We start from the raw sequence: 16,585 nt of genomic DNA, 5'->3' as shown, positions 1-16,585 counted from the left end.
GCATAGTGTAGTTAGGCCTAAAAGAGCATAAAACGACATAGTATAGTATGGCATGAAAGCTGAAAAAAACGACATAGTATAGCATGGCAAAAAATCGTTTATTATGGCATAAAAACAGCAGAGAATGACATAGTATACAAGGCATGAGACGGCATAGTGTAGTAAGGCCAAAAAAAGCATAAAACGACATAGTATAGTATGGCATGAAAATTGAAAAAAACGACATAGTATTGTATGGCAAAAGAGTGAAAAAACAGCATTGTATATTATGGCATAAAAGCAGCATAAAATGGCATAGTATAGTATGGCATGAAAACTGAAAAAAACGACATAGTATAGTATGGCAAAAAATGTGAAAAAATGGCATTGTATATTATGGCATAGAAGCTTCATCAAACGACATAGTATACAAGGCATGAGACGGCATAGTGTAGTAAGGCCAAAAAAAGCATAAAACGACATAGTATAGTCTGGAAAAAAATGTGAAAAATCGCCATTGTATATTATGGCATAAAAGCAGCATAAAACGACATAGTATGGCATGGCTACAGACGGCATAGTGTAGTAAGGCCTAAAACAGCATAAAACGACATAGTATAGTATGGCATGAAAGCTGAAAAAAAACGACATAGTATAGTTTGGCAAAAAATCGTTTATTATGGCATAAAAACAGCAGAGAATGACATAGTATACAAGGCATGGGACGGCATAGTGTAGTAAGGCCTAAAACAACATAAAACGACATAGTATAGTATGGCATGAAAATTGAAAAAAACGACATAGTATTGTATGGCAAAAGAGTGAAAAAACAGCATTGTATATTATGGCATAAAAGCAGCATAAAACGACATAGTATAGCAGGGCTACAGACGGCATAGTGTAGTAAGGCCTAAAACAGCATAAAATGGCATAGTATAGTATGGCATGAAAACTGAAAAAAACGACATAGTATTGTATGGCAAAAAGAGTGAAAAAACAGCATTGTATATTATGGCATAAAAGCAGCATAAAACGACATAGTATAGCAAGGCATGAGACGGCATAGTGTAGTACGGCCAAAAAAATAATAAAACGACATAGTATAGTATGGCAAAAAATGTGAAAAATCGCCATTGTATATTATGGCACAAAAGCAGCATAAAACGACATAGTATAGCATGGCTACAGACGGCATAGTGTAGTAAGGCCTAAAACAGCATAAAAGGACATAGTATAGTATGGCAAAAAATGTGAAAAAATTGCATTGTATATTATGGCATAAAAGCAGCATAAAACGACATAGTATAAAAGGCATGGGACGGCATAGTGTAGTAAGGCCTAAACAGCATAAAACGACATAGTATAGTATGGCATGAAAACTGAAAAAAACAACATAGTATTGTATGGCAAAAGAGTGAAAAAACAGCATTGTATATTATGGCATAAAAGCAGCATAAAACGACATAGTATAGCAAGGCATGACACGGCATAGTGTAGTAAGGCCAAAAAAAGCATAAAACGACATAGTATTGTATGGCAAAAAGAGTGAAAAAACAGCATTGTATATTATGGCATAAAAGCAGCATAAAACGACATAGTATAGCATGGCTACAGACGGCATAGTGTAGTAAGGCCTAAAACAGCATAAAACGACATAGTATAGTATGGCAAAAAATGTGAAAAAATGGCATTGTATATTATGGCATAAAAGCAGCATAAAACGACATAGTATACAAGGCATGGGCCGGCATAGTGTAGTAAGGCCTAAACAGCATAAAACGACATAGTATAGTATGGCATGAAAACTGAAAAAAACAACATAGTATTGTATGGCAAAAGAGTGAAAAAACAGCATTGTATATTATGGCATAAAAGCAGCATAAAACGACATAGTATAGCAAGGCATGACACGGCATAGTGTAGTAAGGCCAAAAAAAGCATAAAACGACATAGTATTGTATGGCAAAAAGAGTGAAAAAACAGCATTGTATATTATGGCATAAAAGCAGCATAAAACGACATAGTATAGCATGGCTACAGACGGCATAGTGTAGTAAGGCCTAAAACAGCATAAAACGACATAGTATAGTATGGCAAAAAATGTGAAAAAATGGCATTGTATATTATGGCATAAAAGCTTCATCAAACGACATAGTATAGCAGGGCTACAGACGGCATAGTGTAGTAAGGCCTAAAACAGCATAAAATGGCATAGTATAGTATGGCATGAAAACTGAAAAAAACGACATAGTATTGTATGGCAAAAAGAGTGAAAAAACAGCATTGTATATTATGGCATAAAAGCTTCATCAAACGACATAGTATAGCAGGGCTACAGACGGCATAGTGTAGTAAGGCCTAAAACAGCATAAAACGACATAGTATAGTATGGCAAAAAAATCGTTTATTTTGGCATAAAAACAGCAGAGAACGACATAGTATACAAGGCATGGGACGGCATAGTGTAGTAAGGCCTAAAACAGCATAAAAGGACATAGTATATTATGGCATAAAAGCAGCATAAAACGACATAGTATACAAGGCATGGGACGGCATACTGTAGTAAGGCCTAAACAGCATAAAACGACATAGTATAGTATGGCATGAAAACTGAAAAAAACAACATAGTATTGTATGGCAAAAGAGTGAAAAAACAGCATTGTATATTATGGCATAAAAGCAGCATAAAACGACATAGTATAGCAAGGCATGACACGGCATAGTGTAGTAAGGCCAAAAAAAGCATAAAACGACATAGTATTGTATGGCAAAAAGAGTTAAAAAACAGCATTGTATATTATGGCATAAAAGCAGCATAAAACGACATAGTATAGCATGGCTACAGACGGCATAGTGTAGTAAGGCCTAAAACAGCATAAAACGACATAGTATAGTATGGCAAAAAATGTGAAAAAATGGCATTGTATATTATGGCATAAAAGCAGCATAAAACGACATAGTATACAAGGCATGGGCCGGCATAGTGTAGTAAGGCCTAAAACAGCATAAAATGGCATAGTATAGTATGGCATGAAAACTGAAAAAAACGACATAGTATTGTATGGCAAAAAGAGTGAAAAAACAGCATTGTATATTATGGCATAAAAGCAGCATAAAACGACATAGTATAGCAAGGCATGAGACGGCATAGTGTAGTAAGGCCAAAAAAAGCATAAAACGACATAGTATAGTATGGCATGAAAATTGAAAAAAAACGACATAGTATTGTATGGCAAAAGAGTGAAAAAACAGCATTGTATATTATGGCATAAAAGCAGCATAAAACGACATAGTATAGCAAGGCATGACACGGCATAGTGTAGTAAGGCCAAAAAAAGCATAAAACTACATAGTATAGTATGGCATGAAAATTGAAAAAAAACGACATAGTATTGTATGGCAAAAGAGTGAAAAAACAGCATTGTATATTATGGCATAAAAGCAGCATAAAACGACATAGTATAGCAAGGCATGACACGGCATAGTGTAGTAAGGCCAAAAAAAGCATAAAACTACATAGTATAGTATGGCAAAAAATGTGAAAAATCGCCATTGTATATTATGGCACAAAAGCAGCATAAAACGACATAGTATAGCATGGCTACAGACGGCATAGTGTAGTAAGGCCTAAAACAGCATAAAACGACATAGTATAGTATGGCAAAAAATGTGAAAAAATGGCATTGTATATTATGGCATAAAATTTTCATCAAACGACATAGTATAGCAGGGCTACAGACGGCATAGTGTAGTAAGGCCTAAAACAGCATAAAATGGCATAGTATAGTATGGCATGAAAACTGAAAAAAACGACATAGTATTGTATGGCAAAAAGAGTGAAAAAACAGCATTGTATATTATGGCATAAAAGCAGCATAAAACGACATAGTATAGCAAGGCATGAGACGGCATAGTGTAGTAAGGCCAAAAAAAGCATAAAACGACATAGTATAGTATGGCAAATATGTGAAAAATCGCCATTGTATATTATGGCATAAAAGCAGCATAAAGCGACATAGTATAGCATGGCTACAGACGGCATAGTGTAGTAAGGCCTAAAACAGCATAAAACGACATAGTATAGTATGGCAAAAAATGTGAAAAAATGGCATTGTATATTATGGCATAAAAGCTTCATCAAACGACATAGTATAGCAGGGCTACAGACGGCATAGTGTAGTAAGGCCTAAAACAGCATAAAACGACATAGTATAGTATGGCAAAAAAATCGTTTATTATGGCATAAAAACAGCAGAGAACGACATAGTATAGTATGGCAAAAAATGTGAAAAAATTGCATTGTATATTATGGCATAAAAGCAGCATAAAACGACATAGTATACAAGGCATGGGACGGCATAGTGTAGTAAGGCCTAAACACATAAAACGACATAGTATAGTATGGCATGAAAACTGAAAAAAACAACATAGTATGGTATGGCAAAAAGAGTGAAAAAACAGCATTGTATATTATGGCATAAAAGCAGCATAAAACGACATAGTATAGCATGGCTACAGACGGCATAGTGTAGTAAGGCCTAAAACAGCATAAAACGACATAGTATAGTATGGCAAAAAATGTGAAAAAATGGCATTGTATATTATGGCATAAAAGCTTCATCAAACGACATAGTATAGCAGGGCTACAGACGGCATAGTGTAGTAAGGCCTAAAACAGCATAAAATGGCATAGTATAGTATGGCATGAAAACTGAAAAAAACGACATAGTATTGTATGGCAAAAAGAGTGAAAAAACAGCATTGTATATTATGGCATAAAAGCAGCATAAAACGACATAGTATAGCAGGGCTACAGACGGCATAGTGTAGTAAGGCCAAAAAAAGCATAAAACGACATAGTATAGTATGGCAAATATGTGAAAAATCGCCATTGTATATTATGGCATAAAAGCAGCATAAAGCGACATAGTATAGCATGGCTACAGACGGCATAGTGTAGTAAGGCCTAAAACAGCATAAAACGACATAGTATAGTATGGCAAAAAATGTGAAAAAATGGCATTGTATATTATGGCATAAAAGCTTCATCAAACGACATAGTATAGCAGGGCTACAGACGGCATAGTGTAGTAAGGCCTAAAACAGCATAAAACGACATAGTATAGTATGGCAAAAAAATCGTTTATTATGGCATAAAAACAGCAGAGAACGACATAGTATACAAGGCATGGGACGGCATAGTGTAGTAAGGCCTAAAACAGCATAAAAGGACATAGTATAGTATGGCAAAAAATGTGAAAAAATTGCATTGTATATTATGGCATAAAAGCAGCATAAAACGACATAGTATACAAGGCATGGGACGGCATAGTGTAGTAAGGCCTAAACAGCATAAAACGACATAGTATAGTATGGCATGAAAACTGAAAAAAACAACATAGTATTGTATGGCAAAAGAGTGAAAAAACAGCATTGTATATTATGGCATAAAAGCAGCATAAAACGACATAGTATAGCAAGGCATGACACGGCATAGTGTAGTAAGGCCAAAAAAAGCATAAAACGACATAGTATTGTATGGCAAAAAGAGTGAAAAAACAGCATTGTATATTATGGCATAAAAGCAGCATAAAACGACATAGTATAGCAAGGCATGAGACGGCATAGTGTAGTAAGGCCAAAAACAGCATAAAACGACATAGTATAGTATGGCAAAAAATGTGAAAAAATGGCATTGTATATTATGGCATAAAAGCAGCATAAAACGACATAGTATACAAGGCATGGGCCGGCATAGTGTAGTAAGGCCTAAAACAGCATAAAATGGCATAGTATAGTATGGCATGAAAACTGAAAAAAACGACATAGTATTGTATGGCAAAAAGAGTGAAAAAACAGCATTGTATATTATGGCATAAAAGCAGCATAAAACGACATAGTATAGCAAGGCATGAGACGGCATAGTGTAGTAAGGCCAAAAAAAGCATAAAACGACATAGTATAGTATGGCATGAAAATTGAAAAAAAACGACATAGTATTGTATGGCAAAAGAGTGAAAAAACAGCATTGTATATTATGGCATAAAAGCAGCATAAAACGACATAGTATAGCAAGGCATGACACGGCATAGTGTAGTAAGGCCAAAAAAAGCATAAAACTACATAGTATAGTATGGCAAAAAATGTGAAAAATCGCCATTGTATATTATGGCATAAAAGCAGCATAAAACGACATAGTATAGCATGGCTACAGACGGCATAGTGTAGTAAGGCCTAAAACAGCATAAAACGACATAGTATAGTATGGCAAAAAATGTGAAAAAATGGCATTGTATATTATGGCATAAAAGCTTCATCAAACGACATAGTATAGCAGGGCTACAGACGGCATAGTGTAGTAAGGCCTAAAACAGCATAAAATGGCATAGTATAGTATGGCATGAAAACTGAAAAAAACGACATAGTATTGTATGGCAAAAAGAGTGAAAAAACAGCATTGTATATTATGGCATAAAAGCAGCATAAAACGACATAGTATAGTATGGCTAGAGACAGCATAGTGTAGTAAGGACTTAAAACAGCATAACACCCCACAATGTTGTGTGGTCTATATGACTAGAAAAGCGCTATATAAATACAGTCCATTTGCCATAGTATAGTATGGCATAAAAACTACATAAAATGACATAGTACAGCATGGCATGAGATGGCATAGTGTAGTAAGGCATACAAAATCATATCTGAAATGAGTAGAGCAGGTGCAAATGATAGAGATAGGATGGATAGGAATGAGGGAGTGAAGGAAAGGAAGGGGGGCAGGTAGCGGAGGATGCAGAGAGAGTAGGGTGATGATAGTAAGCAGAGGGGGTGACAGACAGGGAGAGAGTAGGAGGGAGTGTGTATATCTCTGTATGTTTCCCCTCAGTGTTCAATAGATTATCATGTCAAAGTTGCTGTTTTTTCTCTCAATCAGTGAATCCAGTAGTTGTTTCCTCCCTGTGACGATGACGTCATCCTTTAACGGGACAAAGTGGTGGAATCCGCCTTTAATTGATTGGCAGCTTGTGGCTGCTGATTAGAGTTGGTTCCACCTGGGCAGACTCGGGCAGCCAATCAGCTGTCACCCTGCGCACTGATAAAGAGACGTCAGTGACCCGGCGCGAGCGACGAAACAAGATCACGGTGTCTGAACCTGGCGACGGGACGAGTCGTGAACCAGTTGTGAACCTGGCGACGGGACGAGTCGTGAACCAGTCGTGAACCTGGCGACGGGACGAGTCGTGAACCTGACGACGGGACGAGTCGTGAACCAGTCGTGAACCTGGCGACGGGACGAGTTGTGAGTTACAACGAACGTTGGATCCGTTTGTGTGACGTCGAACTCACCTGCGGCTCCAGGTACTTTACGACTCCGAGCCAACTGGTCGGGGTCGAACAGTAACTTTGTCGTTTGTGTTTGTGTTTGTGTGTGAACTGGAATCGACGTTGGTTAAAAGTCTGACGACGCCACGAACAAACATTTGAGATGAGCAGGTGAACCACGTGGTCCTGACGAGGAGCCTCGCGGGGACGCGCACAGCTGAAGAGCGCAGAGGCAAAACTTCACCGCCAGAGATATTCAGGTGAAGTTTGGATCTTAAACGATGTGTTATTAAAAAAAAAAGATTCACATGATGATTGACATAAAAACAATGAAGCGTGAACTTGATTTCTTAAATTTAAAAGTAGCAATTTGTATATAATTATGAACACTTTACTTCCTGAGGCCATTGCAATAAATCCGATGATTTCCCCTCATTTTAAGACCATAATTCTGTCGTAGGATCTTCATTTAATTTCCACTATCATATGTTTAGTGTTCAAAGAAATGAGGTTAATCTTCATGAGGGCAGCAGAGAGGCAACTGTCCACTGCCGGAGACGTCTTCTTACTACTGCTGCTGATTATTAAAGATGTCGGTGTTTCGGTTGGTCCGAGGTCGGTTTGTTTGTCTGTTGGTCCGAGGTCGGTCGGTTGGTCGGTCGGTTGGTCTGTCTGTTGGTTGGTCGGTCGGTTTGTTTGTCTGTTGGTCCGAGGTCGGTTTGTTTGTCTGTTGGTCGGTTGGTCGGTCGGTTGGTCTGTCTGTTGGTCGGTCGGTTTGTTTGTCTGTTGGTCCGAGGTCGGTTAGTTGGTCGGTCGGTTTGTTTGTCTGTTGGTCCGAGGTCGGTTGGTTGGTTGGTTTGTCGGTCGGTCGGACATCGGCCTCTCTGCTGCCCTTATATAAAATATTAATGAAATGTATATAAAATGAAAATCATAATACAGAATCATGGTCATTAAAATCCTGCTGACAAACAGCTGTCCTCATTTTTAACTTGACGGGTAGTGTCCACCAGAGGGCACTGAGGAGTTGGTCTGAAGCTCTCCGGTCTTTGTAAAGCACATTAGATGATTCAACAGTCCAGTGACGTGTCTGTCTTCAGAGTCTTTCTAATCCAGTGGAGACGATCGTGTTGCATAGAACATAAATTAATGGGACTGAAGGAAAGGTTGACCTTCTCTGTACATGTTACCTACTGGAGGACATTTTTATTTGTTACTTTTCTACCTGTGCATCTCAATAACTTGTCCTTCTCTCTTCCATCGAGGTGGAAGTGGATGGACGACGTGACACGGACTTGGCGACTGCCTGGATCTTCACCTGGACGTCTTGATGGACGGTCCCCTGCCTGCTTCCTGTCTGTGCTCATTCTGTAATCTGACTAGAGTAAAGTAGAGAGGAAGTGACATCATCGATCTAAACGAATCCCATTTGTCTCTGTGATCATCAGGTGTTGATGTGGATCCCTGCTGAGAACCTGTCACAGCTCAAGAAGAGAATACGTCACTGCAAGAAATATTAAGGAAGAATTTAATCATAAACAGACAGTTTGTATGAAAATCACAATACAGTTATGGTGTTAAATATTTATCTTTGTCTGTCAGCAGGATGAAAAGCTCCTGATCTGGAGAAAGGGGCGGAGCCAGGGATGTTAAGTTTCTTTCTTTAACATTTTTTAACATGATTTTTCACAGAATAATTCATGGATCTAGATGAATGAGACAGAACAATAAAACATGGTCAAAGAATTAAGAAAAATAGTTTTGTTCATTTCAAAGTTAAATCATCAATGTGGTGAACTTTAGCAGGCTCGATCTATAGTTGGTAAAGATATGAATGATGATTACCACTGTTAATATCATAACATCCAGCGTGTTGTATGGACAAAAAGGAGCTCCTTAAGAAAATATCATTCTTAACATAAAAACAATAACAGTCCATTTCTCTTCATTGTAGTTTAAATGTTCTGTCAGTCAGTGTGTTGGTTGGTCTGTAGGTGGGTGAGTCTGTTGGTCGATACGTTAATCTGTCTGTAAGTTGATCCGTTGGTCGATACGTCGGTCTGTTGGTTGATACGTCTATCTGTCGGTCAGTTGATCTGTTGGTTGATACGTCTGTCGGTCAGTTGGTCTGTTGATCCGTCGGTCTGTTGGTTGATACGTTTCTGTCGGTCGGTCTGTTGGTCGATACGTTGGTCTGTTGGTCGATACGTTTGTCGGTCGGTCTGTTGATCCGGCGGTTGCTTGGTTGGTCTGTTGGTTGATACGTTTATCTGTCGGTCAGTTGATCCGTCGGTCTGTTGGTTGATACGTTTATCTGTCGGTCAGTTGATCTGTTGGTCGATACGTTTCTGTCTGTTGGTCGATACGTCGGTCGGTCTGTTGGTCTGTTGATCCGTCGGTTGCTTGGTTGGTCTGTTTTGTTGATCGGTCTTGTCGGAGTTCATGTAGTTTCTGGACTGGAGGTTTCTCCTCCTGCAGTTAAACCATCACACTGACACAGATTTATTGATTTTAAGTGAGTTGGATCAAACCAGAAAAAAAATCTCCAAAGAATTAAATCACTGAACATAAATTACATCCACAGTCTGACCCATAACAAAATGAGATTACAGTGCGACTGAAGGAAAGGTTGACCTCTGTTACCTACATTTTTATTAGTTACTTCTCTACCTGTGCATCTCAATAACTCGTTCTTCTCTCTTCCTTCGAGGTAAATGGTGAACTGTGTGGACGACGTGACACGGACGGTCCCCTGCCTTCTGTCTGTACTTTACTCTGGTTAGATTACAGAATGAGCACAGAGGAAGTGACATCAATCTTTCGCTAAAGGAATCCCATTTGTCTCTGTGATCATCAGGTGTTGATGTGGATCCCTGCTGAGAACCTGTCACAGCTCAAGAAGAGAATATTTCACTGTAAGAAATATTAAGGTAAAGAATTTAATCATAAACACAGTTTGTATGAAAATCACAATACAGAGTTATGGTGTTAAAGATTTGATCTTGTCTGTCAGCAGGATGAAAAGTTCGTGAACATAGATCTGGACAAAGGGGCGGAGCCAGGGATGGCTTGTGGTGGCTGCAGAGTCACTACATCCCCTCCCACATGTTAGACATCAAGTTACTGTGCATTATATATGTTTACCTACTGCGGGAGATGGTTACTACATTTTAACACAGCAGGGAATTGATGATAATTTTGATCTGTTATTTCTCAATAACTTGTCTTTTTCCTCTTCCTATGAAACTAAAGTGGATGTGACACTGACTCACCTGGACCTTTGCCGGGGCCTGGAGACATGCTTCCTGTCTGTGATCATTCTGTAATCTGACATCATCGAGCTAAAGGAATCCCATTTGTCTCTGTGATCATCAGGTGTTGATGTGGATCCCTGCTGAGAACCTGTCACAGCTCAAGAAGAGAATACTTCACTGCAAGAAATATTAAGGCAAAGTATTTAATCATAAACAGACAGTTTGTATGGAAATCGCAATACAGATTTGTCTTTGTCTGTCAGCAGGATGAAAAGCTCCTGAACGAGGATCTGGACAAAGGGGCGGAGCCAGGGATCGGTAGTTTCGTTTTTTAACATGTTGACGACTCACAGAATAATTCATGGATCTAGATGAATGATACCAAACAATACATTGAAATGGGAAAAAAAAATAATAATCTTAACTCTTTGACAAAGTTAAATCCATCAATGTGGTGAACTTTAGGAGGCTCGATCTATAGTTTGTAAGATATGAATGATGATATCCTAACATCCAGTGTGTTGTATGGACAAATGGAGGAAAGTAGCTTCTTAGGAAAATATCGTTCTTAACATTGACAAAAACAATAACAGACCTTTTCTGTTCATTGTAGTTTAAATGTTCTGTTGGTCTGTCGGTTTGTTTCCATTGGTCTGTCGGTGTGTTGGTCTGTCGGTTTGTTTCCATTGGTCTGTTGGTTTGTTTATCCGTCGGTCTGTTGGATGGTCGGTTGGTTTGTTTATCCGTCGGTCTGTTGGTCGGTCGGTTGGTTTGTTTATCCGTCGGTCTGTTGGACGGTCGGTCTGTTTGTTTATCCGTCGGTCTGTTTGTTTATCCGTCGGTCTGTTTGTTTATCCGTCGGTCGGTTGGACGGTCGGTCGGTTGGTTTATCCGTTGGTTGGTTGGTCGGACGGTCGGTTGGTTTGTTTATCCGTCGGTCTGTTGGACGGTCGGTCGGTTCGTTTATCCGTCGGTCTGTTGGATGGTTGGTCCGTTTGTCTGTTGGTGTGTTGTCGGAGTTCCTGTAGTTCCTGGACTGGAGGCTTCTCCTGCAGTTAAACCATCACACTGACACAGATTTAGTGAGTTGGATCAAACCAGAAAAAAAATAATCTCCAAAGAATTGAATCATAGAACTCAAATCCATAGTGTGGTTGAGCTAGAGTTAATTACAGTAACACAATGGATGTAAGGATATTAATGGTTTTGATAAACATTCATATCGTATGACCTATTTAATAATGGTTACTGCATTGTAACAGGAGTAACATCATTTTTCCTCCTCCTCAATAACTTGTATTTTCGGTCTTCTATCGATGAAACTGTTGAAGTGGATGATTGGTCTCGGTGATGTCGACCTGCCTGGACCGGTTCTTTATGATCATCAGGCGTTTATGTGGATCCCCGATGAAGAGTTGTCAAGGGGACGCACACAGCTGAAGAAGAGAATACTTCACTGCAAAATATATGTACATCTCAATAAGTCTTCTCTCTTCCATTGAGGTACTTCACCTTGACAAAGACATGATGTGGGACGTGTTTGTGCTTATTCTTGTAACTCTAATAAAGATGAGAGGAAGCAGTAGAGATGAACTGTGAGACCGTGTAAGTCGACTGTAGATTGTCCCTTATACAAACATGTATGGAATGTATTTGTTACTCCTGTTGAGACATTCCACTAAAGTGACAATTCTAATGTCATTTCATTAAATCAATGTTGTCATTGTGTCATTTCATAACACGTATGAATAGTTTATCAAACGATGCTGCAGTTATGTTAAAGGTTCCCGAGAGTCGCTGTGTTCTCGGAGTGGAACCAACCAACCAGCAGGTCACTGAAGAGCCCCAGGTTCTGTGTGGAGAAGGACGAGCAGTTGGTCTGGTTTCCTTCAGTTGTGAAGATGCTCTGACAGGAAGGTCAGAAATATGAATTTATCAACATGTGTAACATGTTTAGTTTTCAAGGAGTTTATATTACATATATTATGACATGTTTAGTTTTCAAGGAGTTTATAATACATATCTTACATTATTAAAGTGCTTTGTTCTGCAGAATCAGGAGCATGTATTGCTATAAATTATTGTTCCTTTCTGATCAGTGGGGGTCCAGTAATTAAAAATGTATGTACGATTATTGTTACTATGACAGTGTCTGAGCTGCAGGAGATTATGAATTACATTCACAGAAAGTCACATGATCCAACAGCCGAGATCCAATGACAGAGATTATAAGCAGCAGGAGACTCACTGTGATTGGACGTCGCAGGTGCAAGTTGTATGAGACTCGTTGAATTCATCATGCGTCCGCGCGAAGGAGAACCCGCCCGGCGCTGGATTTGAACCAGCGTCTCCCAATCTGATTTGAACTCTCCAGCTACAGACTCAGCCATTACGCCACCGACAGAAGTGACAGGGAGACCTGAGTTGGAAGATTTGACTTTTACCTCATTCCACTCGCCTGATGAAGTCCATCAGAAAGAGCGTAGAGTGTGTGGGAGACTCGCTGGAGTGGAGGCTCAGTATGCGGCTGATGGGTCGAGTGTTGCGGGAAATGCTGGTTCAAGCAAAGGACTGAGGCCCAGGAGAGGTCACAATGTGATGGCGTACACTGTGAATGTGGTAGAGTGCAAGGGGTTATGGCAAAAAGAAGGAAAAGTGAACCCCAACAGGACCCAAGCAAAGCACCACCAGACAGTAAGACTACTGTTGTTTTTCAAATTTGATGCCATACAATGTTATGCAGTTTTTATACTCTACTACTAATCTGAACTTGTTTCAGTTTCAAATCTTATGAGACTCAGAGAATTAAGTCCGAGAGCAGCTCAGTGTCACAGGCTCGGCTCGGTGGGGTGGAGGTGAAGCGTGCGGCTGGAGCGTCAAATAGTCTTGGAGACGCCGGTTCAAACTCGGCACCGGACGGAAAGAAGCAACATTGGAGGTCAAAGAGTTCACTCTTACCGCACTCAGTGAATTTATCAAGTCCCACAGACGGAGAGAAGAGAGAACTCCTACGAGAGCAGCTGAACGCAAAGGACGGTCGGTGCCGTGGAGGATAAGTGTGCGGCTGCGGAGTCTAGTAGTCGGGGAGACGCCGGTTCAAACCCTGCACCGGACGGATAGAAGTTACACTGGAGACTTGACTCTTACGACACCACGTGAATTTATCAAGTCCCACAGATGGAGAGAAGAGAGAATAGCTACGAGACCAGTTGGATGTGAAGGACGGTCGGTGGCGAGGAGGATAAGTGTGCGGCGGCGTAGTCGGGGAGACGCCGGTTCAAACTCAGCACCGGACGACTTCTTATCAGACGTGGTGAATTTATTAAGTCCAAAACCCAAAGTGAAGACTCAAAAACGCCAGGAGAGAAGACCTGGATACGAAGGGTGCTCGGTGGCGAAGTGGGTTTGTCTGCGACTGAAAAGTCGGCCAGTCCAGGAGCGGCTGGTTCAAATCCACCTCAGATATAGTACCTTGAACATAAAGTCCAACCTCAATAGGGGGAGTAGGATAGATAGATAGATAAATAGATAGAATAGAATAGGAAGAGAGAAAATAGGATAGATAGCTAGAAGGGATAGGAAGAAGAGAGAGAATAGAAGGGATAGGTAGGATAGAATAGAGTAGGATAGATAGGAAATAGAAAAAGTGAGATTAGGAAGAGATAGAATAGGATAGAGGTAGTAGGAGGAGGGGGGATAGGGAGAGTGTAGGAGGAGGAGGAGGGGGGATAGGGAGAGAGTAGGAGGAGGAGGATAGGGAGAGAGTAGGAGGAGGAGGATAGGGAGAGAGTAGGAGGAGGAGAGAGTAGGAGGAGAGGGGATAGGGAGAGAGTAGGAGGAGGGGGGATAGGGAGAGAGTAGGTAGGAAGAGAGAGTAGGAGGAGGGGGGATAGGGAGGGAGGAGGAGAGAGTAGGAGGAGGGGGGATAGGGAGGGAGGAGGAGAGAGTAGGAGGAGGGGGGATAGGGAGGGAGGAGGAGAGAGTAGGAGGAGGGGGGGATAGGGAGAGAGGAAGAGAGAGTAGGAGGAGGGGGGATAGGGAGGGAGGAGGAGAGAGTAGGAGGAGGGGGGGATAGGGAGAGAGTAGGAGGAGGAGGATAGGGAGAGAGTAGGAGGAGGAGAGAGTAGGAGGAGAGGGGATAGGGAGAGAGTAGGAGGAGGGGGGATAGGGAGAGAGTAGGTAGGAAGAGAGAGTAGGAGGAGGGGGGATAGGGAGGGAGGAGGAGAGAGTAGGAGGAGGGGGGATAGGGAGGGAGGAGGAGAGAGTAGGAGGAGGGGGGGATAGGGAGAGAGGAAGAGAGAGTAGGAGGAGGGGGGATAGGGAGGGAGGAGGAGAGAGTAGGAGGAGGGGGGGATAGGGAGAGAGTAGGAGGAGGAGGGGGGATAGGGAGATAGGGAGAGAGTAGGAGGAGGGGGGATAGGGAGAGAGTAGGAGGAGGAGAGAGTAGGAGGAGGAGAGAGGATAGGGAGAGAGTAGGAGGAGGAGGAGGGGGGATAGGGAGAGAGTAGGAGGAGGGGGGATAGGGAGAGAGTAGGAGGAGGAGAGAGTAGGAGGAGGAGAGAGGATAGGGAGAGAGTAGGAGGAGGAGGAGGGGGGATAGGGAGAGAGTAGGAGGAGGGGGGATAGGGAGAGAGGAGGAGGAGGATAGAGTAGGAGGAGGAGAGAGTAGGAGGAGGGGGGATAGGGAGAGAGGAGGAGGAGGATAGAGTAGGAGGAGGAGAGAGTAGGAGGAGGGGGGATAGGGAGAGAGGAGGAGGAGGATAGAGTAGGAGGAGGGGGGATAGGGAGAGAGGAGGAGGAGGATAGAGTAGGAGGAGGGGGGATAGGGAGAGAGGAGGAGAGAGGAGGAGAGAGGAGGAGAGAGTAGGAGGAGGAGGAGAGAGTAGGTAGAGGGAGAGGGGGGTAGGGAGAAATTTCTTATTTTTTACAAATGCCTTAAAAAGGGATAGCCTACTCTCTCCCTCTCCTCCTACCCCCCTCCTCCTAATCTCTCCCCTCCTCCTAATCTCTCTCCTCCTCCTACTCTCTCCTCCTCCTCCTACTCTCTCCTCCTCCTCTCTCCTTCTCCTCCTACTCTCTCCTCCTCCTCTCTCCTCCTCCTCTCTCCTTCTCCTCCTACTCCTACTCTCTCCCTATCCCCCCTCCTACTCTCCCCTCCTCCTACTCTCTCCCTATCCCCCCTCTCCTCCTACTCTCTCCCTATTCCCTCCTCCTACTCTCTCCCTATCCCCCCTCCTCCTCCTACCTCCTCCTCCCTCCCTATCCCCCCTCCTCCTACTCTCTCTTCCTACCTACTCTCTCCCTATCCCCCCTCCTCCTACTCTCTCCCTATCCCCCCTCCTCCTACTCTCTCCTCCTCCTACTCTCTCCTCCTCCTCCTACTCTCTCCCTATCCTCCTCCTCCTACTCTCTCCCTATCCCCCCTCCTCCTACTCTCTCCCTATCCCCCCTCCTCCTACTCTCTCCCTATCCCCCCTCCTCCTACTCTCTCCTCCTCCTACTCTCTCCCTATCCTCCTACTCTCTCCCTATCCTCCTCCTCCTACTCTCTCCCTATCCCCCCTCCTCCTCCTACACTCTCCCTATCCCCCCTCCTCCTACTACCTCTATCCTATTCTATCTCTTCCTAATCTCACTTTTTCTATTTCCTATCTATCCTACTCTATTCTATCCTACCTATCCCTTCTATTCTCTCTCTTCTTCCTATCCCTTCTAGCTATCTATCCTATTTTCTCTCTTCCTATTCTATTCTATCTATTTATCTATCTATCTATCCTACTCCCCCTATTGAGGTTGGACTTTATGTTCAAGGTACTATATCTGAGGTGGATTTGAACCAGCCGCTCCTGGACTGGCCGACTTTTCAGTCGCAGACAAACCCACTTCGCCACCGAGCACCCTTCGTATCCAGGTCTTCTCTCCTGGCGTTTTTGAGTCTTCACTTTGGGTTTTGGACTTAATAAATTCACCACGTCTGATAAGAAGTCGTCCGGTGCTGAGTTTGAACCGGCGTCTCCCCGACTACGCCGC

The 16,585-nt window shown here is 42.1% G+C and overlaps 1 long non-coding RNA gene across 3 annotated transcripts; it reads left to right on the top strand.

Annotated features, from left to right (window-relative positions):
• The first annotated feature begins 6,451 nt into the window (after positions 1-6,451).
• LOC118285607 lies at positions 6,452-12,267 on the top strand. 3 transcript variants are annotated; one of them, XR_007031878.1, is made up of 6 exons: positions 6,452-7,279; positions 7,437-7,562; positions 8,568-8,657; positions 8,751-10,232; positions 10,678-10,874; positions 11,888-12,267. It is a non-coding gene; the product is annotated as an uncharacterized LOC118285607 (long non-coding RNA). The 3 variants fall into 3 exon arrangements; XR_007031877.1 differs by lacking the exon at positions 11,888-12,267 and having other exon boundaries at positions 6,462-7,279; positions 10,678-11,418; XR_004785179.2 differs by lacking the exon at positions 11,888-12,267 and having other exon boundaries at positions 6,463-7,279; positions 8,751-10,063; positions 10,678-11,418.
• Positions 12,268-16,585: the final 4,318 nt, after the last annotated feature.

This window comes from Scophthalmus maximus, chromosome 12 (assembly GCF_022379125.1).
Source record: "Scophthalmus maximus strain ysfricsl-2021 chromosome 12, ASM2237912v1, whole genome shotgun sequence".
NCBI lineage: Eukaryota > Metazoa > Chordata > Actinopteri > Pleuronectiformes > Scophthalmidae > Scophthalmus > Scophthalmus maximus.
Note: the sequence above shows the minus strand (reverse complement) of the source record. Positions and strands in the feature narration are given on the sequence as shown.